Here is a 24118-nt window from a genome sequence, read left to right on the forward strand (position 1 = left end):
TCACTATTTTCAATCCTCTCATAATATTCTTCATCATTTAACTGACAATTCATCCATCTTAACCATTTATCTTCAAAATGGTATTTGGTATTAGTAAGTGGCCATTCATTAATAAAAAAAAATCTTATAAAATCTGCAAGAGATTCCAACATCTTGACCATCTATAATATAAATCTCACCAGTCTGTTTAAATGTATGTATGATGTATGGTATGTATGATGTATGTATGTTTGTATGTCTGCCTAAAACTTTCAACAAAGGTGACGGATTTTCACAAGATCAGTTTCGTTTTGAAGCTTGACCCTCCGGACAACAAATATAAAAAAAATATCGGACAACAAATATCAAATAGCTAAAAACATTAATTCCTTCACCCTCAACTGGCCACTTTTTCACAAGGAAGAGAGGGGTCACTTTTTTCACCAATATTTTTGAAAGCCATCCCCTCTTTTCAATTGACTAGCCTTAATTTAAACCTTTGCTACTTCCGGTTTGGCAATGGATGCAACAGCAAAGACATCACGTTTTTTTTTCTTCCTTTGCGGAATGGTTTCCAGCCTGCCTGCCTCCTACCACTTTTACTCAACACACCTCCAAACACCCAGGCTAGTCATACATACAATGAATTTATACAGCAAACTGAACTACTACTGCAAGTAAATGGTAGTTTCTACAAATATGTTTTAGATAATAACGAGTTTGATATTTTTTTTTTTTTGTAGAAACTCGATCCAGACAAGAAATGAAACCACTTTATGTTAAAAAAAAAAAAACCTATTTCAAAGTCAGAAACTAGTCAATGGCAAGTGTTAAATGGATATATTCTGACCCAGAAAACAGCAATTCTTTCCCCTATTTGCCAAAAACGACGCTTATGGAATATGAAGGCTAAATGACAAAATAAAGAAAGCAAGTGAAGGCCAACTTTCTATTGCTAATTGAAAAATATATATATATAAAAGCGAAAATGTATGTATGTATGTTTGGATGTCTGCTAAAAACTTTCGACAGATGCAACGAAAATTCACAAACTCGGTATCACATCGAAGCTCCATCCTTTGCTCAAAAAATTGGCCAAAAACGTTAACTTTTTCACCCCGAAATCGACAATTTTCGACATGGGGTGGGGGTGAGGGCAACAAAAACGGTCCTCTCGTGACAAAGACCGATTCTACGCATGCATCAGATGACGTCATGACCTGATTTACTTTAAATAGTTGAAAAACCGAACAAACTCCATGTACGTCGCTTTAGCTCGGTTGATTAACGCCTTGGTTCATTAGCTAAACATTTTGGGTTCGAATCGTGGTATGAGATTTTTTAAATTTAAATATTGAATCAGTGTTATTTAAGCCATTTTTCACGTAATGTTCGTTTTTCTGGGTTTTTTTTTTTGGTTTTTTTACTTCGCTTATTCTTAGTGACACCCAAAAACACCCGGGTACCCATCGATTTTTTAAATTTTAATATCAAAACAGGCTTATTTAAGCCATTTTTCACGTGTTCGTTTTTCATCACTCGTTTGCCTTACGTTAGTTTTTTTTGTGTCCCCCCCCCACTTAAGTGGGAACGTTGTTTTCTTTTTTTACTTCGCTTATAACAAACAAACCTACGTCGTCGTCGTCTTCCGGCCACGCACCTGTTAATTTGATTCTTACTTAAATAAATTCGAACATCTTTCACTAACTCATTCTGGCTGGCCGATTTTATTTTCAAACTTCGCCTCAGGGCTTCTGGTTCAATCTCCCCCCCTCAATTCTTTTTTATTTAACACCATACACACCTACAAACACCCGGGCAACGCCGGGTACCCCCCGCTAGTCTATATATATATAAAAGCGAAAATGTATGTATGTATGTATGTGTGTGGGTGGGTGTGTGAGTGTGTGTGTTTGTATGTCTGCTAAAAACTTTCGACACGGTTCACAGATTTTCACGAGATCGGTATCATTTTAAAGCCCGATCCTTCGCTCGACAAATATCGAAAAATTGGCCAAAAACGTTAATTCCTTCACCTTGAAATCAGTAGTTTTCTACAGGGGAAGGGGGGTCAGCAAAAACCGTCCTCTCATGACGATGTCGCTTCTACGCATGTGTCATACGACGTCGTAACCTTATTTAGTTTAAAGATTTAAAAAAAAATGACCTAATTTTGTGTGCATCATCTTAGGTCAGTTGGTTAGAGCGCTGGGTCATTATCTAAAGGTTTTGGATTCGAATTGTGGTGCGAGACGTCTTTTTTTTTTCGATTTTTTAAATTTTAATATTGAAGCAGGGTTATTTAAGCCATTTTTCACATAACGTTCGTTTTTCTGTTTTTTTTTTTTTTTTTTTTTTTTTTTTTAACTTCGCTTATTCTTAGGTTTTCATTAACACACCCCAAACACCTGGGCAACACCGGGTATCCACCGATGTTTTAAATTTTAATATTGAAACAGGCTTATTTAAGCCATTCTTCACGTGTTTTTTTTTTTTTATAGATTTTTAAAAGTTTTAACGTTCGTTTTTGTTTTCTTTGTTTTTCCGATTTTTACATTTAACATCATTCGTTTGCCTTAGGTTAGTTTTTTTTTGTTTTTTTAAGTTTTAACATATTTAATATTTAAAAATATTTACTTCGCTTATTCTTACGTTTTGATTACCCCCACCCCACGAGCACACACACCTCTAAACACCCGGGCAACGCCGGGTACCCCCCACTAGTACATAATAAAAATCAAATAATAAAACAAAATGGTGGGGCCTCTCGATGCCATACTAGTGGGTAATTGTTACGGCTTTACCTTATTAGCTACAAATTAAAAAAAAAAATTCTTCGTTTCTTTTTCTCTCTTAATTTCCCCTCTCTGTCCTGCTCTAAGTAAATCTGTCGACCTAGTCCACAAATTCCAAAATTTCATCATGACAAGTTTCAAGAAAAAATACACGATTAAACCCGGTTCTCCAACTTCCAACGTAGACCCCTACTACCATGTCTCCTTCTCCAACATCAGGGGTCTTCGTTCTAACCTTCCAGAGATTGAAACCCAATTACAGGAGACTAAACCAGACCTTTTATTTTTAAGTGAAACTGGCATTGGACAGGCTATTTCCCTAGATGAGTTTGCAATTTCAGGATACTCTAACTTAACTTCTAAATCTGACCCCCAAGATCGCCATGGGCATGGAATATGTGCCTATATTAAAGATAGCTTTCCATGTGGGAGGGACATCTCCAGGGAAGATCCTAACTTACCCTATATGTGCTTCCGGGTTGCTTTAGCTCACACTACTGCATTTATATTTACTCTCTATCGCCCCCACAACAGCGGAGTTACTATCTTTCAAAGCATATCTGAGAAAATTGACCAAGTCCTTTCTACTTATCCTTCAGCTAACATTCACGTATGTGGAGACTTCAATGTTCACAACGTCGAATGGTTGACCCACTCAAACAAGACCGATGATGAGGGGAGGTTCTGTCATGATTTCTCCATTGCCTATGACCTCACTCAGGTTGTTCAGGAACCTACCCGTGTGCCCGATAATGACGGCCAGTATGCAAGCCTACTAGACCTTTTTCTCACAACTTGCCCTGAACTATGTTCAGTTTCTGTTCTGTCGCCTCTTGGATTTTCCGACCACTCTGTTGTATCAATTAAGATAAAAATGAAATGTAATAAGTCCCCAGACGTACCTCTTCATCGTACAGTATATCGATACACTAAGGCTGACTGGGATAGCTTCCGTACATTTATATCTGATCTACCTCTGCATTCCATGTTTAAAAAGGATGTGTCCTCTATAGTATTAGACCTAACTGAATGGTTAATTGTAGGTATTGACCATTTCATACCCTCTAAAAAGTTTCAGCAAAAACCTAACAGCCAGCCATGGTTCTCTCGAGAATGTGCTGCTGCCATTGCGCACAGAAATCACTTTTTCCACTGCTTCAAACGTAATAGATGTATGGAAACTAAAGCCGTTTTCAGGACTGCCAGCAACCATTGTAAGAAAGTAATAAGGAACGCAAGAGTGTTGTATGCTCAATCTGTTAAGTCCAAAGTAGCTGAGCAGAGGCTTGGTTCCCACCAGTTTTGGCAAATAGCAAACAGAATCCTGAATAGAAGCGTGTGCTCCATCCCAACTATTATCAATGGACCTGAGGTAATCTCGTCAGCATCAGACAAAGCCAAACTCTTTGTCAAGAACTTTGCAGCTAATTCTACCCTTTGCGACCAAGACCGCCAACCTCCAATATTTCCTCCTGTATCAGAAAACACGCTATGTGATATACGTATATCTGTACGTGATGTTGCGAAGCTAATCAAAAACCTTGATTCGAGTAAAGCAACTGGCCCTGATGGTATTCCAATTATAGTACTCAAAAAACTTCAACTTGAATTAGCGCCCATACTTACAAAACTGTTTAAACGTTGTCTTAAGGAGAATAGTTTCCCATCTCCCTGGAAAATCTCATCAGTATGCCCTGTATTTAAGAATTCAGGTGATCGCTCATCCCCCTCTCAGTACAGGCCAATAAGTCTCCTCTGCGTCATGAGTAAGTTGCTAGAATCTGTGTTAAATACAGAAGTAATCAAACATCAACAAAAATAACCTTCTTAGTGACACTCAATATGGTTTCCGTTCTGCTAGATCTACAGCAGATGTCCTTACAGTTATATCGCATAGGATTAGCAAATCTCTCGACGGTGGCAATCTTTCTAGGGCAATTGCTCTTGACATATCTAAAGCCTTTGATAGGGTATGGCATAAAGGTTTACTTCATAAGATCGCTAGCTATGGTATAGCTGGAAAAGTCTTCTCAATTATTAAATCATTTCTTTCTGATAGGTTCATAAGAGTAGTAGTTGAGGGGCAAAAATCAGAAGCTCACAGTATTAATGCCGGTGTCCCTCAGGGATCCATCCTGGGCCCAACTCTTTTCCTGATCTACATTAATGATCTTCCAAATCATATCCTTACATCATTTGTAGACATTTATGCTGACGACACCACCATTTATGGTGCCACATCTAAGACAGTAAACGACCAAGTTCTCTCCAATTCTCTCTCCTCTGATCTTGAGCACGTAGTACAATGGGGAAAGGAGTGGCTGGTTACTTTTAATGCATCTAAAACCAAGCTTCTCTCTTTACATCATCAACATTCTAATTCACATTTGTCATCAATTGAAATGAATGGCTCTCGTCTTCAGGAGGCCTCAAGTTTTGACAAGCTTCTGGGCTTGACCATTACTCCTGATCTTAAATGGAACACGTATATCAAATCTGTTGCCAAGGCCGCTGGAAAAATGGTGGGATCTTTCTATCGATCCAGTAGATATCTCACTGCTGATGCTATTCTCTACCTATATAAGAGCCAGGTACGTCCAAGGATGGAATACTGTTGCCACATCTGGGCAGGAGCTGCTAGAAAGGACTTGTCCTGCCTTGATAGAGTTCAAAATAGACTTCGTAGCCTCGTAGGAGATGTCCTTTTCTCCTCCTTGCAACCTCTATCTCACAGAAGAGATGTTGCGAGTTTGTCTCTGATGTATCGTTATTTTCATGGAAAGTGTTCAACTGAGCTTCAATCTATGGTCCCCCCTCGCCAAACTTTCACAAGAAACACTCGTCTAGCTGAAAACACTATCAATAATTTCCCCCACTCTTTATCTGTGCCTAAACCTAAACGTAGATTCCATGAACAAAGCTTCTTTCTTAGAACTGCACGCCTGTGGAATTGTCTTCCGTTTTCCTGCTTTCCGGCTGACTACAATATGGTTGTGTTCAAGTCTAAAGTAAATAAGTTCTTGATGAGCCGTTCCATATGTTATTAAATTTACCAAATTTTCATTACTAATGATTACTATATTGACCAATTTCTACTGTACACTCTTTAACCCTTATCCTTGAGTGGCCTCTGGGCCTTGATAATGTGGTGATGCCTTTGTAAAAAAAAAAAAATTAAAAAAATAAAACAATTATGTATAAGCCAAATATCTGGAGCTCATGAATGTACACTAATAAAAACAATTTTTTTAAACTAATAAATTATCTGTAAAAAAAAAAAGTTAATTTACAACATTTGCTAATTCGTCAATTTCATTTTTTTTTTCTTTTAACTAGAAATCAAAATAAAAATCGACAGAAAGTGATCAAGATTGATTTATTTTCTGATTGATGAGGTCAAATAAATTATAAAAATAAAAATGAACCTCAATTAACAAATCAATACAAATGATTGCAATTGAATGATTCAGAAATTTGATATTATGCCACAGGTGGTTCTGGTTAAACAGTTCTATTTTATACTAGAAAATCACTCGGCATTGCCTGGTCGTAAAATATGCTATAATATATTTTGATTTATGCAGATTTTGTATTATTATAGAGAAAAATTCTCTATTGATTATTATATTGTGCTCAATATGTAGTAATGATTTCAAAAGTTTAGAAAATATATAACTTTCTATCAGCTAGAATCAAAACTAAAACATTAAGCTCTCTAAGCAGTATTCACTACCATCTCAACTAACGCATGCATATAAAAACTTGACAAATTAACGCAGTTAAACATAAATGTATATTTGCACATGCATAGACCGTACATATTAAATTAAACTATGCCTGCCAAGTTCCAATTCTGATCCTTTAGCAGCTATTTTTCTGGCTAAAACACGAAACGATTTTGTTCCACAGGCCCAAATACCCAATACATAAAGTTTCTAGTCTGTGGATCAAAAATTAACAGAGTAGTTTGGTAGAGACTGTTCCGCAGAAATTTACTTTAAATGCAACCCCGAATGCTTTGCCATTATGCACAAACAGAACTGTGTGTAATAAGTGAAATGAAACTAATCCAATAAAAAAATACAGGGGGAAAAAAAAGAAAAGAAAAAATCAATTAATGAAAGTTCGTTTTTAAAGGAATATGCAAATTAGTTATCTTTTTGAAGTAGCTGGTATATTCATGACTAAGTATATGAGGAAGTTATATTTATTTCTAAAATAGAAAAGTGGGCTTTTAATAATGATAATGTGACAACTTTATGCATGTGTGTGTAAAATAAATAAAAGGTACTTCCAACGTAAAACGACGTTCCTATGTCTTCAGCATTTTGAAGGTTTAGACATACCCATCTTTAATAAATCTAGTAAAAATTAACTAAAATGGTCAAATTTTCACAAAAGTTTCCATACTTATTCATTTTTAAATTAATTTATATTTTCAAAGCAGTTTTCGTTAAATATATGAGGGGGAATATTTTTTGTCACAAAAACTAACAAAATAAATTTAGGTTGAGCAAAATTCTAACATTTTTCAAGCTGAAGAATTTAAATGATTGAAAACAATTATATATATATATTTTAGTGCCAATTTTCCAAAAAATGTACGGAAGCCTGTAATTAATAAAAATTGACACAAACAATGGCAAAAAGACATTACTTCCATTATTCATTTTAACATTTTGACCGTCTGTCAAATTTACACAAAATGGTGACGTCGCTGACTCTGCATAAAAGGTTGACGAGTTTACACAAGAGTTTGGTTATCCCTACAGTTATATAAAAGGAACTTTGAGTTCGTTCCCTATAGTTTCGAAAACGGCTGGCTTGATTTTTATGAAATTTCACACGAAAGTACTTTGTGTCTTGCAGTGTTCCTAGATAGGTTTTTATCCGAATGTCTTCGATAAGTATCAATAATCAAAATGATCCAATGAAAAAAGGAACATGCGATTTTGAAGTTAACACCTTACACAGCCAAACATCACAAGTGCGTTTGAGAAGTGTTATTACAACACAAGCCAAAAGGCCCGACATATAAAATCAACAGTAAGTTCTTTGATATAAAAGGGGCACGTTCAAAATAAATGTTTCTGTTTACAGCAGAATTGAATCATGATACTCGACTTTTGCATTTTAAAGCCATTCAAGCCATTATCTATAAAAAAAATAATTTTATAAACTTGGTTCTTCACAGTGCAATGTACACTATAATGTATTCTGAACTAAGTATTCCAAAATAGCAGTAAAGTAACTTAAATTATACTGGTAGCTATCCCATTGTTTTTATTTTTTTTAAGGTCATTCAGTGCTAATGACTATTTCAGAAACCTAGAATTACAAAAGATCGCATCTGTTTTCATTCAAAACCATTCATGAAGTCTTGAAGTATCTCTTTTATATTAAAGCCATTTCATTTGTAACCTTGTCACGTACGTACCGTACCGAAACTGTTTGGCTTCTCAATTTGTTACAATGTAAAAATGATAACATCTCCAAATAGCATAGTTAGCTTTTTAAGCAGATAATCACATTTCTGGATTTAGTTCGGTGTTAACAAAACTATCTAAATTGCTAGTCGGACAAAACAAAAAAGAAAAGGTTTACATATTTGGAACAATATCACGTGAAAAGTAAAACCGATAAAATAATTCTAATTTGAGATTCAATTTGATGATTTTTATTAAAAGACTTTTTTTTTTCTTTTTTTTTTTAGAAATCTCTCCGGACAATGCACGAAACAACCTACTTGTAATAGGCTACAAAAAAAAAAAAAATAATAAAAATAAAAAAATAAAATAAAAAATAAAACACAAACACACACATTTCAAAGTAAAAAAAAAAAAAAATAGTCAACAATAAATGTTATATGGACAGATTCCAACACAGAAAACAGCAATTCTTCCCCCTCTGCGAGGTTTATTTTATAGCGTATTAAACTTTTTCAGATTATTGATTACTGGGTCTAGTCATTTTGATAAAAGTGCTAATATTTCAATAACAGTAATACCAACAGTAGTATCATAATTTTACCTCAGTTAAAGAGAGATTTCTGTTAATACAAAATTTGGTACAATTCTAAATAACATAAAAAGAAAGAAATGCTGACTAATTTTTTTTTTTTTTTTTTTAATTTAAATAAATAACTATTTTAAATAAATAACTATTTTAAATAAATAACTATTTTAAATAAATAACTATTTTAAATAAATAACTATTTTAAATAAATAACTATTTTAAATAAATAACTATTTTAAATAAATAACTATTTTAAATAAATAACTATTTTAAATAAATAACTATAAATAATCGTAGGAACATTTTATCTCCAACACATTTGAATGACAAGCTTAATTTTGATTACTAATTCAATACTTCAGCACCCTAAGTAAAAAAGTTAGTGCATTCCTACTAATACATTTGTGAAGCCCTACTTGTTATTATTACTAGCCTGGGTACCCGGCGTTGCCCGGGTGTTTAGAAATGTGTGTTGAGCAAAAAAAAAAAAAAAAAAAAAAAAAAAAAGCGTTAGTAGGCCGGCAGGCTCGAACCCGTACTGTGAAGGAGAAGAAAGAAAAAAAAAAGTGGCATCTTTGCTATTGCATCCATCGTCAAACGTTTAAATTAAGGCTAATCAATCGAAAATAGGGGTGGCTTTCGAAAATATTGGAGAAAAAAAGCGACCCCTCTATGTAGAGAAGTGCCCAGTTGAGGGTGAAGGAATTAATATTTGTAGCCAATTTTTCGATATTTGTCATCCGCACGGTCGATCTTCAAAACGATATTGATCTCATGAAAATCCGTCGCTTCTGTTAAAAGTTTAAAGGCAGGCATACATACATAGATTTAAACAGACAGGTGAGATTTATATAATAGGTTATATTATTAATAATTGTTCACCGGCAACAGATGGTGCTGCCTGGAGTCCAAATGACAACAAGTCTCCTCAAATTTCCAGTATTCTCCACTTCTTTTGGTAACCATTAGAAATCGCTTCTCTTTATTGCAACAACCATTTACCATTGATTTTTCACTGATACAAGTTATTTTGTGTCCTTTCATTGGAGGTTTGGATGGCGTTCTCCTTTCATCTTTCCATCCTCTCTAATCCTTCATGACCTTTTTCAATCACACCAACTAATGCTGGTGCCACCATAGTTTATTTATGATTTTTTTTAGGGTGGGAGAGCTAAGATCGTTTGTTTTGTTTTTTCTTTTCTAGTCTGGTACTTTATTATTATTACAGGTAGTAGTGTAGAAATATTTAGATGCATGTATGGAATGTTTATATATTATAGAGGGACACTTTGGTGATTGTCTCATCAGTAGGTGTGATCCTGAATGAGTTTTACATTCACTGGACTTTAAAACCTCAGATTTTTATGTGATAATGATAAAGTCTTTCAAAACAATCCCGAGACTATTCCTAAACAACAGAAGACCATCACAACCTAAATAAGGGCAGTGCCAAAAGATAAAGAGTATTAAAAAATGCGGTGATTGCTGTTAATGCTGGACATAGATAAAAAGAAAATACAATGTTTTGTTGTATTTTATTACTTAAAACTTATACAAATTAAGAACGAATGGAAATGTTAAGAGATTCAGAACTTGGCACAGGAGTTCAGTCCTTGTGGATTTCAGGAAAATTTTGGGTCCGTTTCATGTATAAACAAATTTACTGAAATTTATGTTCTCAACCTGTTCCTCAACAATAAATGACGGGTACATCCTTGGACCCCCATACAATCAATACTGAATACATACTTGGACCCCCATCAAAAAAAAAAAAAAAAAAAATGAAAATAATTTAAAAACATGCTATGTTATAGGCTCTTATGAATATGTATTTTCAAGAAAAATGGCTTTTCTTTTTTTTTTTTTAAACTAATGAATCAGAAGATTGTGGGTATTTGTGTTATTAGCAATTTGAAAACCAAACTTTATGAAATCTTTTATTAACCGTATGTCTTTTTTTTTTTTTTTTTTTTTTTTTTTTTTAAGTAAGGAGTGATCACTTATCAAAGCTAAGGGCCACTCAAGGACAAAGGTTAAATGAATAGATGGATTGTCAGTTGAATGAGGAAGAATATTATGAAATGATTAAAAATGATGAATAAAACGAACAAAATTTGATTACTTATGAGGACAATTTATGACAAGTATTTGTTGACATTAGATTTGAAGATGACCATGTTGTAGTCTGCAGAGAAGCAATGTGTTTCACAGGTGGGAAGTTCTTGGAAAGAACACAGATTCAAGGAAATTCTGTTTGATGTTAAGCACATGGAAGAAGAAAAAAAGATCTTTGCAATTGTGGTCAAAAGATGTGTTCTTGCTGTAAATGCCTTACATCGAGAAAACAGAGATTGAAGTTCTGCCGAGTATCTTTCATGAAAATAATAGAGCAGATAAAAATCCAAAGAAATTTCAACAAATGTTACAAGTTTATTGCAATCTTGAAATCAGGGTTGCAGAGTTGCACAGTATAAGGTTCAACTCCGGCAATTCTAAACATTCTGACTGACTCCTTATTTTAAAGTCATTCACTATTCAGACTATCTGTTGATTCTTTGAAGATGAAAACATCCATTTTCAATTCCTAATATTATTACGAGTCAGACTCCTTCCCAAACTTGACCCCCCCCCCCCGACTACACAACCCTGCTTGTAAAATATAGAAGAGAGATTGATGACTATGCATGTACCAACCCCCAAATCAGGTTTATTTAAAAAAAAAAAATAAAAAATAATTCTTTCATGATGGTATGACTACAAAGAATCACTAATCAAATCAAAAAGTCAACCCAATAAGTTGCATGATCTTTATTTTGCCATAATTGTTTTATACTTGATATAGTTTTGACTAATCAATGAGCATTGGAAATTACCCTAGAACCATTTGCAATTATGTTTCAATCAAAATCTATTTAATAGCAGCTGCCATCTTAACTGGAATTGATTTTGCGAACCATATGCAAATGAAATCATTGTGAAAAAAAAAATATCAAAACAATCCGCAGACGATTCCGGAATTGCAGAGAACATTCAGAGTGTCAAGAGAGGAGTGTCTTAGAGCTAATTTTGCACGTTGTACCCAGGTGTTATCATTCAAGTGCAATAAAACTAAGACTGTTGGATATTCATGATAACTACATGGACAAGTCAAAAAGAGACTTCCGTTTATTTGTACCAAATATGGTTGGCTATTATCACCGCTGGTCGATCTAGACAACTGGCAGCTGCTAACACTAGACAGTCAACCTGAAAGATGCAGTTCAACTAAGCCAAGGTGAGATCGAATAATGTATCGGAGCTGCAAGGTCTGCTTTCGTCCATCTCAGGAGGTTACTATAGTGTCAATGAGAGATCTCAACAGTTATCAAAGGATGTATCAGACATGAATCAGATCTCAACAGCTATCAAACGATTTATGAGACAAAGGATGTGCAGACAGTCATTCTGTATAATAGCAAAATAACAAATGCAAGTAGTTGGTCTACACAAACTTGAAATCTTTAATAATGTCTGTCTTCACTGCATTCTATGCTGCTGGCATGTACAGACAATCAACTAGGTGTAAACAAGTGAATACCTGACTTATCTATCCTTCTTCAACACTAAGATGGTTCAGGCATGCAGTTAGCACCTGGAGAGAGAACTCATTTATGAAGTATTTCTCTTCCCTTCTCTACCTCATTGGTATGTACATATGTTAGTGGGCAGTTGAAGACTTGGACGGTGCCAATCAGAGGTAACTAAGCGGCATTATCAGGCTCACAAGTTGTTAGTCTTTGACTATGGAAGCAGAATTGGATAGTCATATTGTGTGAGCTAGCTCAGGATTGGAAAAAGTGGGTTGTGGTGATCAGAGATGCTGTACTTACTTGTGAGAAAGAGTGTTCAATCTGACCAGGGTAATAGCTGATGCAAGCAGAAATACAGTTGGATTGCAGAAATATTTTGCAAGTTTTGCTAATGATTTTGTAGACGACATTTTTAGGGTCAACCTATACTGCTAGCTGTGAAGTAGGCTTTTATTTTCGTTGGCCTTGGCTGAAAGCATATGTACACACATTCATTTGTGGGCAATCAAAATAAATCAATCTGAAAAGGGGGGGGGCAAACAATTCTAAGGGTATTACCTCTGTAAGCTTTTAACTAGAAGTACATCTGACCAATTAGCTGACGAGGCTTGCTTAAAGTATTTTTACTCATAAAACAACAATTCTAATAGATGGGGTCATCACAGGTGACTATCCATGGTGACAAAGAAAACTCCCGGACAAAATTACTTAATTATACATGAATCAAACAGTATAATAGTTTGCTGGTTCATGTACTGCTATTTGCCCTTGACTTATTTACAGGTCACTGAAATTAAGAGGACAGAATATCCGGCAGACACAAACATCTAGAGGTGATTTCAGTACAGAGATTCGTTCAGAATGAGTAACAAATGGACAGTCAAGTGAATTTAGTAAGTAGAGGTTTGTCTACTACGGTTACCTTTTAAAGTTTACTTTATACATATACTAGCAGGGAGACCCAATGTTGTTCAGAGTTGAATGGGAATCAACAAATGTTTCATCCTCCCATACTTTTATTGTCAATCGGTGAAATGACCTATTTTTTCAATCAAATCAACTGATTACATGCTCTACTTAGGGCCCTCTTCCACAGTGTATTGGAATGAAAGGTTCACATGCTTTCCCCGCAGTAACTCAGTCCACCATACATTGTAGTCTACATAGCACTGTAGAGAACCTAATGTTGATTTTATAAAATAATCTATAATTATTAACTTTACTTAAAGTTTTAAATGCAAAAATCAAGTATCATGGTTTAATTGTGCTCTAAATAGAAACCCTCATTTCGAACATGCTCTTATCTTATAAAATAACCAACTGTTCATTTTACGAAATTATTTTTACATAATCACTTGAATCAAAGTTGAACGTACAAAAGTTAAGTATCATGATGGTTCAATTCTACTCTAAAAAGAAACATTCATTTCAAACGTGCCCCTGCCTTTCAAAAAGAATCTATAGTTGATTTTATAGGCAGGGCCTTTCTGCTTGTGCAGCGATAAAACTTCTCAAATGCACTTGCGATGTTAGGTTGTATTAAAGTGTTAACTTTAGTCAAAATCGAACTTCCTTCTTTAATTGAATTTTTTCGATTATCAATTTGATACTTATCAGACGCATTCATATACAAAACCTATGTAAAAACACTTCCAGACATATCAAGTACCTTCATATGAAATTTCAAAAATTGGCCCAGCCGTTTCAGAGTCCATAGGGAACAAACTCACAAAGTTACTTTTATATAATAGTAGATATAAGATATTTGTATGTATGCAGATTTAAAATAACTATTATGTTGATAGGAATGGCAATTTTCTACTAAAATATTTCAGTGAAAGAATTACTTCATGTTCCATGTAAAAGATTTCGTAGAAAGCAACCAAAAAAAAAGTCTGCCCCTCACTCTATAATGAATAGCAGTGTGTATTTATTTTTAAATATATTATCTGACTTGTTACACAAAAGTCTGTCCAACAAATAAGGGAAGATATAATGTATAATTTATTTCCATAATGAGGTTTTTCTTTATTTTGCTTTAATTTTCTGCTTTCTATATAAATTTATTTTCTTTTTAGAATCCCTGGAATCGGATCGGTATTGAAAAGCGATAATCGAAAAAATCTCATTAAAGAAGGAACAAGTGCATTTGAGAAGCTTTATCTAGCACAACAGAAAGGCCCGGCTTATAAAATCAACAATAGGTTATTTGATAAAACAGGAACGTTTGAAATTAGTATTTCTGTTAATAGAACAATTGAATCATCATACTTTTGCATTTTAAACTTTAATTCAAGCCATTATACAAAATAATATGAAATCAACAGTAGGTTCTTTACAGTGCAATGTAGACGACAATGTATTGTGAACTAACTCCCTGTAGGGAGGCATGTGAAACTTCGTCCCTGTGTACCACAGTGTGTCTTCGATTAGAGCCGGCAATAAATCGATTTTATTGAGAAATGGGCGATTTCACAGATTTCGATGACAGTAAAAGTATTGGAAATGTGAAACATTTGTTGAGCCTCATTCAATCCGAGCAGCATTGGGTTTCCCTGCTAATATCTCTAGTTATATATAAAAAGCTGTGTGTGTGTGTGTGTGTGTGTGTGTGTGTGTGTGTGTGTGTGTGTGTGTGTGTGTGTGTGTGCGAGTCCATTTCCAATGGACACCAAAACAGCTAGACCATTTTTTTTTTTTTTTTTTAACTTCACACAAATGTACTTTACTTGTTTGGGAGTGTTCTTAGATAGGTTTTGTATTGGAATGCCTGCGATAAATATTGAAAATTTATAACAAAAAAAAAAATCCCATTAAAGAAGGAACAGTCCAATTTTGACCAAAGTTAACACTTTTATACAGTCTAACATCAAAACTGCATTTGAGAAATTTTATCATTTTATATTTTCACTGTTTTCTGAAGACAAAAGTATCAGAAGTGCGGAACAATCGTTGATCCTCATTCAATCCCGAGCAATATCAGGTCTCCCTGCTAATATATATATATATATATATATATATATATAGAATAATAATCTGACACACGAATCACAGCAAACATTGACTTATAAACCATTTTAAAAAATAGCTATGCAAATTAAACATGTTTTTAAGCTATTCATCTCTACTATAATATACAGGATTTCAAAATACTATGTTGTATTATTAATTTAAATAACAGTAACTCGCTTTGGTGGTGCTATAGGAATGATAAATGAAACAAAACAAAAAAACAAAACTTTTATATTTATTCATTTAGAAAACATGAAGCGTTTGACGGTGACTTCAATTCTTCTGGGGCTGCAAAATAGTACTAATTCTCCTCAGTTTAAAAAGACTCAAGTCCCAAGCTTATCTCAACGGACGGTTTGAACAATTTCAAGGACAGGACACTAGTCTGTCACCAGGTATATTTCCCAGCAAAACTGACATTCGTTTATAGTTCTGGGTGGAGTGTTTACTTACAGTACATGGTATTTCCAAGTGATCACCCATCTAAGTACTAACTAAGTCTAATGTTGCTTAACTTTGGTGATCTGATGTGGGAACTAATGTGTTGTTGTGATTTAGTTGAAATTTAACTTGCAGAGTTTCAAAATATCTCCAACTGGGTCGGTCCTCTTGGGGAAAAATATTTAGCAACAGTGACCTCTATTAAGAAATATAAATTTCTGTCTGTATATCCTCATGACTGACACATTCAACCTGAACAAATGGCACACAACTGTAATCAAGATACTCTTGAGAGAATAACTTAGTGTAAATTTAGGTCAGACTATAACTCCTTCAGTTTTTACTAAATGTAATTACCCAACGTTGCCCGGGATACGGTGAAGTAGTTTTAGTTCTTAATTTTCATTTATTCATTTCTAACCTTAAAGTAGATAACTCATTTGAAATGGTATAATAGTTATCTCCCTTTGCTGACTTATTTTTAAGTGAATATTAGGGCTAGGACAACAACATTGATATCTTACATGCTTTTATATAGAGCGATGTGGTTCTCGGTTGATTAACTATGTCTAACGTATACTCAAGAGTCAAAACAATAATAATATTCTGTTATAGCCCTAGCGATTATTTAAAAATGTTTCATATTAGCCGCCATCTTGACAGGACTTAAATATAATTTATTTTTAAAATTACTAAGTATGTTATTGTTTTGCAAATAAAACGCTACAGCAATAATAAATGATAATTGACTAGTCAAAAAGGAATGTTTTGTCAGCTTTAATGCTATTTAGGTCTGTCTGACTTAGAAAATTCAACAAGATATTTCTATGTTAGATGACTCGTCTTAAAAAAAAAAACAAAATTTTGATCACACATTCAAAAGAATTATGGATTCATAGTTAAATAAGTAAATGTTATGAAGGGAGAGTCACCAATTTTTACAGAAAATTATTTTATTTTTGATGCCCAACCACCGTGTCCTATTTATACGGGTTTGTTGCGAAACCAGCTTTCATCATCTTTAGGTTGATTGGTTGTTTTACGATATATCAACCCTTTTCGGATTATGTAATGCCGAGTCCAGTAATTTTGAAAAAGTTACTAAACTTCAAATTCTTTATATGTTCAAACATTTATTCATGGAGTTTAGTTTGGTTGTTTCGTAGAGGACAATTGTTGTTTTTGACTTTGCAGAACATTATTAACTTTGGAAAAGGGAAATGAAAATAAATAAATAACATAAATGTCTGCTGTATTTTTGGTCAGGAAGCCAGTATCTTCAGACTGGCCTGAGCACCAGATTCCCTGACAGATATTACCACTCCTGGCTAAAGAGGACCTGGAAGCAATAGTGACTAAGGGGCACCTCTACATTTCTAACGACCCTCAAATAAGATCTCCCCACTGAATGTCTTAAGGTCATACCCAGGACCTCATCATTTCTAGGGCAGACGAATAAAAGACGAAACTACACTTGCCTTATGTCCCCATTCCAGAGAAATTGCAGGCATCCATTTTAAAAATGATATCTGGCCAATTTTTATCCGTAAGGATGATGAAAGCGGGCTTCTTTAGGAAACAGTGCAAATAGAACACAAATTACTCAGTCATTCAGACATACACATACATGAACATATTACAACAGATGGTTGTCCCTAACATACATCAATGGACATTGATACATAGCTACTTAACATTGTTGTATATAAATACATAGTATACTTTGGAACTGAAAGGTTGACACTTGTTCCATTCAGAGAATCTGTGGAATCCCAAAAATTAATGCAGTTTAGTTTAACTACTTTTTGAACTAAAATGATTTTGTGTAGATCAATAGTAAGATGTATAAATACAACTGAAAAGAGATTACTTTGAAATGAAGACGCGTTTAATTGTTTATTGCTGAATGCCCATTGAATGTTCCCATTATCGTCTAGCCAATTGCAGGGGTACATAAAAATATTTTCAAAAGAAAATAGTTATCAAGGGAGATAACTTAAGGGTGAAGAGTTACTTTCCTCATACAAACTTATATAAAAGAAAAGTATTATTTTCTACATGAATTTGCTACTCATTTAACACTGGTGGAAAAGGGTTATTTTGCTACAAGTTTAGTGATAATAAATCATTCAAAGCCAGGTACCATCTTTAATATGAAAGTCTGCTTTCATTATAACTATGTACCATAATTTCTCCAGAATGAGGACATAAGGCAAGTGTAGTTTCTTCATCTTCTGTTAATCATCCCTAAAGATAAGGGAATCAGGCTTCCCAAGAAAACAATAAGACAAAAACCATTCATATATACAGATACGCGGATATATTACAACGGTTGTCCCTAACATACATTAATGTGGGGAGGGGGGGGGTATTTACAGGAAAGAATATAATGAAATGAAAGGACCATTTCATGTGTTGATCCGAATTTGATTAAAAATCTATGGCCAATTGTGAAGATTAAATTATATGATGGTGGTAAACAATTGGATTTTTGGCCAAGAGCAAAGTGTAGTGTCTGTTTTGATACATTTCAACTTTTCAACCTTTGTCCACGAAGAAGAAATACTACAGAGTCAATTTTTATTTTTTCTCAATCCAGAGTGCCCTCTTTTTTGGGAAGCTACATTTTCCAGACGTTAAAAACTTACTGTGTCTAATTTTTTCATCAGGGAGAAGTAAATAGGGAAATGGGTAGCAATTTAACCATGTTGAAAATTGAACCTGCTCAAGTAAAGAATTAAACAAAAACAAAAATCAATGGATAATCGATTGCTGGCTATTATAAAGATGAAAGGCCACTATATCAATATGTAAATGCTTTAAATACAGGTTGACTAGCCTAAAAATGTCACTCATGATTGTTGAGTTTTGGGCAAGTGAATAAGTGTAGCAAGAAGTGACCTCTGCTTTCAACAGGATAAGACAATTTTCTAATATATCAAATAACTTGTTGGAATGGCTACAGGGGAACTTTAGTGATAGTCTCAGCAGTAAGCTGGAACTTAACGCTTCACCTTCACCCCTGACCTTTTATCTGTGAGATTAGCTCAAAGATAACATCAAAATAATCCCCAGATTGTTTTGAAACTGCAGATCATCACAGCAAAACTTAGAGCAGAGCCAAGAAAGGTGTGAATTGAGAATTTTGCATGTCATATCCAAGCGTGTTTATTACTGAATGGCAATAAAACAAAGACTGTTGCACATTAATAATTGGATTCTGGTGGATAAGTCATCTATAGACTAAAGTTTATATGTACCAAATATGGTTGGATTGCAGAAATAAGGGTCATTTTTTAGTGGGGGAGAAGGTCACCTTATATAAGCAACACCGGATAAGTATATGCAGTTTTTTTTGTTTTTTTTTTTGTTTTTTTGCTTTGTTTACTAATGAGAAAACACTCATCAAGGTGCAAAGGCCACTTGAGGTCTATGGTTAATGGTTTGTGTCAGGTAGATGGTGAGAAACATCTTGAGGACACCAGAAAATTGTTATCTGAGCAAAATTTGATTATTTAAAAGGATGTCAGTCAACTGAGAAGCAGGCCCACGATGTTGCGTTCCACAGGCAGGTCGTTCTTTGAAATAAACATGGAAGTTCTGTTTAGCGCTAGGTAGACAGACGAAGAAAAATATTTTTAAATGGTTATATAGCTAGAGAATTTTTTTTTTTTTTTTTTTTTTTTTTTTTTTTAATGCGAATATTTTTTTAAATTTCTTTTTTATGTTGACAAAACACTAAAGTTATCTTTTGAAAAGAAAGTCTTGATTGCAACACGTACATGTCTTCTGACACAGACATTCACTAAACGAACGACCAATAATTCTTTAATATTTAAATTTATGTTGGATACTTCAACTAGCATATCGTAATAGAAGTGAAAGAAAAATAAAATGGAAGAATTATTCCAACAAAAACTCATAAAAATGTGGTGCAATTTATTTAATTAGATTCCAACCTTGCTATTCCTTAAACGATCACTAGAAAGTCTTAATTAAGGTCAGTAAAACAATTCTACAATAGTTTTCTGAAGATGTACGACTATGGTTTTATTTTTACTTATATTGAAAAACAAACCAATGTCAAAATTTACTTTTTCTTTTTACAGGTTAAATTGAAGGTACTCACTAGTGTTGGGATGATTAATTGGAATCTGAAAAATCTGAGCTTTTTGGGTATCGGAAAAATTTTAGTCAATTTTCTAATGCTAAAACCGATTACTTAAAGTATCATTTTTTAGTTGATTTTAGTTTAAGAAACATCTTCCACTGCTTGTAGTAATAATAAAATATTAAATATTTATTGATTTTTAACTTCCAGTAAGATTAAAATCTCTAGATCAACCCCTCACAAGTGGGTTTTTACGTTTGAGAAAATATAGGCACATTTAAGATGTGTTCTTTCGGTAATCAGGGCAAAATAACACTTTTATAGTTAAATATTTAGAGATTTATAAAGAATCGGAAATTGTATCGGAATCAAGAAAAATACTGGAATCGCCCCATCACTAGTACCCATTGTGTCATGGCAGTCAAATACAGAGTCAGATTTTGACGAGTGTTAGTGAAAAAAAAAAAAAAAAAATGCTCAGGTTTTTTGGGCAAATAATTTGTTTTAAACAAATTGCGGAATTATTATCCAACAATAATAATAAAAAAAAAAAAAAAAAAAAACAACTTTTTTTCTATAATTCTCAATCTTCAAATCTAATACGTCCCACACTATCGGTCAAGCTCCAACCCTTGTCTCATCACCGCAATGTTGCATCCCTGTGCTTTTTTTACAAGTACTTTAATAGAATGTTCTCTGGCGATCTCCTAGCACTCATGCTCCCTCAACATACTCCAGCAAAATGCCACCCCTTCATTTGAGGGTCCTAGATTGGCCTTCTAATCAAACAGTTTCTTCCTTTAGACCGCTAGACTTCGGAATTCCCTCCCTCCATGTTTCCTGCTTTATTGACTGTACTATAGTTTAAATGTAATGTGAAAATACACCTCGTTGCCCAACTCCCAGTTTCGTTAGACATGATTCATGTTTCAAGTGGCAATAGGCCTTGTTTGAAGTGAAAAGGTGTAAAAAAATAAATAAAATAAATAATTTTATTATTATTATTTGTTAATGATTGTTTGTTACTTAGTAATCTATTTAAATTTTGGTAATAATTGAACTATTTAATTAATATATTTGAAATAAAAACTATATAAAAAAAAATTAAAAGCTTCTCCTATCTTAATTGTTCTACATCTATTAATCCAAGAACTCTCATCCATTTTATCAACAAAGCCATACCATCGAAACTTTCTGTTATGCACACGACATACATACAGACGACAAAAAGTCATTGAAAATAAGTAAAAACAAGAATCTAACAAAAAAATATAAATAATTCTAATTTAATTAGAAAATATAAAAATTATAACAAATGTTATAAAAATAATGAATATCTATAATATAAATGACAAAAATCTGTTTAAATGTATATATGTTTGTATGGCTACCTAAAACTTTCGACAGTGGTGACAGATTTTCACGAGATCAGTATCTCGTTTAAGCTTGATCCTTCGGACGACAAATATTGAAAAATTGCCCAAAAACAATAATTCCTTCACCCTCAACTGAACACTTTTCTACAGGGAGGATCGCTTTTTTCAGATTTATTTTATTTTTTTTTTTTTTTTACACAGTGATCACCACTTATCAAGGCCCGGAAGCCACTTAGGGATAAGGGTTATTGCAAGTACATTACGTTAGTGTGGAGATTTGATGAAGTGTTTACTTAAGGGGGCGGTTCATTAGGAATTTGTTAACGTTGGACTTGAAGACATCCAAGTTGTAGTCAGGTGGGAAGCAGGCAGACAGAACAGAGTTCCACAGGCGTGCAGTTCTAAGAAAGAAGCTTTGTTCATGGAATCCACGTTTTGATTTAGGCACAGATAAAGAGTGGGGGGAATTTTTCACAGTGGATTCAGCTAGACGGGTGTTTTTAGTGAAAGATTGGCGAAGGGGGGCCAGAGATTGGAGTTCAGACGAGCATCTGCCATGGAAATAACGATAAAACAAGGATAGGCTCGCAACGTCTCATCTGTGGGAGAGAGGTTGCAGGGTAGAGAAAAGGGCATCCCCCACTAAGCCACGAAGTCTATTTTGTACTCTGTCAAGGCAGGATAGGCTGTTTTTAGCAGCTCCTGCCCAGATATGGCAACAGTATTCCATCCTTGGACGTACTTGGCTTTTATATAGATAGAGAGTCATCCCCTCTTTTCGATTGTTCAGCCTTAATTTAAATCTATGTCACTTCCGGCTTGGCCATAGGTACAACTAACGAGCCACGTTTTTTTGTTTTTTTTCTTCACTTTCTCTTCCTCCTTCATGGTACAGGTTTGAGCCTGGCTGCCTACTACAACTTTTTTTTTTTTTTTGCTCAACACACATCTCCAAACACCCGGACAATGCCAGTTACCAGGCTAGTATATAATAAATCTATATAAAATGCAAAATGGATGCATGCGAGGCATGGAAATGGTCATAAATTTCTTGTTCATAGTCCGATTTTTTAAATTAAAATAAAATTATTTCCTAGATCAAGCTCTTTCTATGCATGGCATGGAGATATTTTAAGTGATTTTTTGCTTGTGAATTGCGAATTCTTTCAACGTGTCACAACGTATGGGTCATGAAAAATCTTGCGCTTCAGTGGCTCATTCTGATCAAGCAGGAATGAATAAATGTTTTTTGTTTGACCATGACGATTGTTAAAAAGTATCAAAAGATTTGAAATTTTAGAAAACTATATTACATTTCTGAAAATTTTTTTTTAGATAAGGTTTGATTATTCATATTTGGATTCTTTGGGCTACAGTTCTCATCTTGAGTGTAATTTTTCACAACGTTTTGGTCAATGTAACCTCTGATTTTCTTCAGGTTTACCTCGTCAAACTCTGTAATCTTTCCGTACTTAGGACCTCTACCCAGTCATGGCTGATGGAATGAGAGCATGCTCCCCCCATGAGTTAAATAAAGGGTTATGTTCGAAATTCCATGCAGATTCTTAAGTTCAACAGAAAGATTCCAGAATTCGACAAGATACGCCTGAATATGTTCAGAGATTAAACCGCCCGAAATGCCGTGAAAATAACACTCAAGATGAGAACAGTCGTTTGAAGAATCTCAATAATATGTAGAAAACTTAAAACTTTTCACTTAAAAGTATTTCTTGATGGTCAAAATTTATACAAGAAAACATTATTGTTAATCAACAAAGAAATGTTCTTAACCTCGTCCCTCATTTCAAAGATTAGGCAAAAAGAAACTTACATTCAAAAACTTCAAATCATCTTTCCAACATGTGCCTTACCTAGAAAACAGAAAAAAGAAAACTATTACAATCAAAAGAAAAGGCATTTTGACAAATATTTTAATCTAAATTTTGACATGTTTGTTCAAATATTTTTTATAAACTCAGATAGAAATGTATATCTAAAATATATTTTCTAAAAATTCTAATCTTAAACTTAGTATGAGGTAAAATAGATTTGAAAAGTTACAAACATTCAATAAACATAACAAAATTTAACCGAACCATTTATAAAAATTCAAAAAGAATACAATTTTTGGAAAATTATTTTAAAAAGGAATAACAGCATTTAAAGAGGAAATAAAGAGAACATACATACATACATTCTAATAACCAAAGGAAAAAAAAAATGATTGTGGGCTAATTTTTTTCTCTTTGATCATTGGAATGTAACTTACAACTATATATGCTCTGAAGCCAGAAATATATCTTCATTGAACTTTTTCTTTAGTAACATTTTGGACTATTCTATTAGGAAACATTTTCATATAGATTTAAGAAATGGGGAAAAAGGAAATCATTAAAGTTAAAGAAAACAGAAAAAAAAAAAAAAAAAAAAAAAAAAAAGGAAAATGATCCAGGATAAAATAAAAAATTTTATGTATTACTAATGTAGATTTGGTACATGTTTGACTGAAACTATTTTTAATGTTCAATTCAGTTTACAATATCTTCTCTTTATCTTTTTCTATTTCTTCTATCTATCTATCTTCTTATTTCTATATAAATAAAAGAACTCATTTTTCCCCTCCAACTTTGACCTTAATAGGATTAAAAAAAATCATGACATTACATGCAAATGTAATGCGTACAGACTGTAGCACATTATCTGAGGTTTGCTATAGGTCTGTTACCTCTACGGTTCCTCGACAATGGTACATTCCTATATTTTTTCCGGTAAGAGTCCACTGCCAAAATCGCTTAGATTAAATGGAAGCTGCAACATCTT

General features: G+C 33.6%; 1 protein-coding gene across 3 annotated transcripts in view; it reads right to left on the reverse strand.

Annotated features, from left to right (window-relative positions):
* The window catches only part of LOC145296798 (signal peptide peptidase-like 3), a 344500-nt gene that overhangs the window by 143534 nt on the left and 176848 nt on the right, over window positions 1-24118 (reverse strand). The window contains exon 2 of one of the 3 annotated variants that reach the window (XM_080142870.1): window positions 23130-23169. The exons of the other annotated variants lie outside the window; for them this stretch is intronic. The gene's annotated coding sequence lies outside the window, so the exon portion shown is untranslated. The remainder of the gene's footprint in view (window positions 1-23129; window positions 23170-24118) is intronic. 3 annotated transcript variants of the gene reach the window in all.

This window comes from Euprymna scolopes, chromosome 2, assembly GCF_053919585.1.
Source record: "Euprymna scolopes isolate OS-2025 chromosome 2, ASM5391958v1, whole genome shotgun sequence".
Taxonomy (NCBI): domain Eukaryota; kingdom Metazoa; phylum Mollusca; class Cephalopoda; order Sepiida; family Sepiolidae; genus Euprymna; species Euprymna scolopes.